Here is a 2,762-nt window from a genome sequence, read left to right on the forward strand (position 1 = left end):
AATCCCATTCTCATTGCTACATCATAAAATATCTCACAGTGTATATAAACACATCCAAAACTATAGCAGGACACATTTTGTCACTCTTCAGTTATATGTTGTTATGAATGACTGTCATTACTTGCCATATGGCTCTCTAGATATACTTATAAGGTAACACTTTTACAATCTTCAGTCACTGCCTAATATTGTTTGGGTATACGCTTACTTCGGGGACATGACTCTTCCTTTTTAGAACAACTAGAACACACTACTGCATATTGAACTGTGTGACCAGCTCTGCTAGACATTGCAATTGCACACATCATGGTGTTGTGTGACTGCTCAGGTTCAAAGAAAAGAACAAATACAATGCTTCAGGGTTCCATACCAACTCCTCAAGAACTAATGCTGTAAATACTTAAAATTGTCTCATTTATAACAACCCATCAAAAAATTATTACCTTCACCATTTTTATAGTTGGGGGAATTGAGGTTTAAGGAGTTAAATGAAAATCTGACATCATGGGAGTAGGGTGACTGATGTGAAAGCTAGAGGGTGGAAGACTTAGGCTTTTTATTGCAGTTTTTTGTTTCCTCCATAAAGAAATCAGGATAAAAAATGACTTGATAGGTAAACATATACCCAGAGAAACAAAGAAAAAAAACGCATAAAGAGATACAGCCAAGCTGAAATATATTTATACAGGGAAGCAAATCTGAGAAAGGGTAAATTTATTGTTCTTTCAGGAGATATTTCAAAGTTTTTAGGAAAAGGAATGTTTTTGTTTTTGTCTTTTTTCTCACTTATAGAAATTAACAAGTTTAATTGTTAATTGTTCATGTATTTTTTCTCACTTATAGAAATTAACAAGTTTAATTTTAACCTCAAGTATATTTTCTCCAATATACCAAGAGATAGTTGAATAATTTCCAAGCACGATATGGAAGTCTTCTTATGTGTTGAAATATGAACATCTAACTACTGTCCCCTTGCATTACTCATAAAGTAGTTGGACTCATATGGCTATCCCAGGGAGCTTAAAATGAAATACATATTCATATATCCTCTGTTTACTAATTTATAAGGCAGGCATTGAATATTTAATATCTGTATGAATTAATAGAAAAGCTATAATGCCAACAAAATGGATAGGCCATGCTTGAACTACTCTTCATATACATATCTCCCTCACAGCAATCTATCTGCAAGAGATGTAATAGATAAGCATGGGGATTTTAAAAGGCTTTACATTCACTTCAGCCCATCAGCCTCTAATAAAAAGCATCTGTCTGAAATCCAAGATTTCCATAGCTTAGCACTATCCAAAAGGTTGGGTTAATTGATAAAAAATCAGTGCAAAGAGGTGACAACATATTTTAAATTCAAATGCTTTCTGATTTAGATCTAAAAAAAATTCTAGTATAAATTAATATGACTCTCACACATTTAATTAGAGCATCCCTTTTTATTTAATTGCTAATTTAGTCTGCTGAACCAGGAAACAATATGGTTACATTCATGAAGAGAATGGTTTGCAGGAAGTGAGAAACCACTTTGCTTGAAGTTGCCAAGGACAAGTAGAAAACAGAAACCTTTTGTACACATTTTCTGTAAACACCAAAGATTTAAATCAAAATATAAAACTGCAGCTGACTATTTCAGTCTGTGCCTCTGAATGCGGTATCTGTGTGCCCAAGGCTTCCACTCCAGACCACATATTTATTTGTCATGTTTGAATCTCTAAAGATTCCTCTCTGTGATTCATTTCCCCCTCAACTAATCTGCAGAAAGCTGAATTCACTTTTACTGGCTACAGAAAGTTTTTATCAACAGTAACAACACAGTACAGAGATTATTGCTTTCAGTTGCTCTGGGAAGATGTAGGCACACTTTTGTCAACCTGCTAATTGAATAGATCTATAAATTATCTATAAGTTACAAATAGATATTCTGCAAAAGAAATAAAAGGCATACTTGAATTAGCTTTTCCTATTCTACTCAATTTCCTACATTTTTAAAGTTTCCTTCACATCCTAGCAGCACTTTATTTGCTATTAATTCTGTTTTTCCCTTTACTTCTTAAAAATTCAATTCCCTTAGTTTTACAATTTTATTTTAAAGTAGAAACTTCCGTGTTTTTCTTTACTTTAAAATCACTATTACAGAAAACATTTTCTGAATATGTGCTATGTTTCATTTCTATGTTGGGCATCTTATTTTTGTAGAGACCTTACCCTCAAGTTGTCTACAACTTATATTTTATCTATGACGTTGATGTTTTAAGACCATCTCTTTGATAAATGCTGGTCTCATTTGAACTTTAGGAAGTCCTATCTAAATTCTCTCCATGGAGAAACTGAGGTATAGAGATTTGTTTGGACCACATTCTCAGGCTATTTTATGGTGAGATGGAAATTCACAGACTAAGCTTATAAATTTCCTTCTGTGAAATGTGAAAATGCTGCTTCAACTCACAATATCCATCTGTTTGAACCCATTGCCTAGAGGGCATAATTTGAGAAATCGTTAAAAAAAGAAAAAGGCAGAAGTTTAATTACTTCAATTGTTTGTTACCAAATTTGAATATTGAAATCTACTCTTTGCATGTGAAATTTTAACACCTGAAATCAAATTACTCCAATGTCTGTCTTAAGAGAAATAGGTTTACACGTAAAAGTAAGAGAATTGATTATGAAGTCTGAAAGACTTATATTTGAGTTACACATTTGTTAGTTATTGAAAATCAAGTTCATATGAAACAATTAAGCTTCCTGCGCCT

The sequence above is a fragment of the Tamandua tetradactyla genome, chromosome 8 (assembly GCF_023851605.1).
Source record: "Tamandua tetradactyla isolate mTamTet1 chromosome 8, mTamTet1.pri, whole genome shotgun sequence".
NCBI lineage: Eukaryota > Metazoa > Chordata > Mammalia > Pilosa > Myrmecophagidae > Tamandua > Tamandua tetradactyla.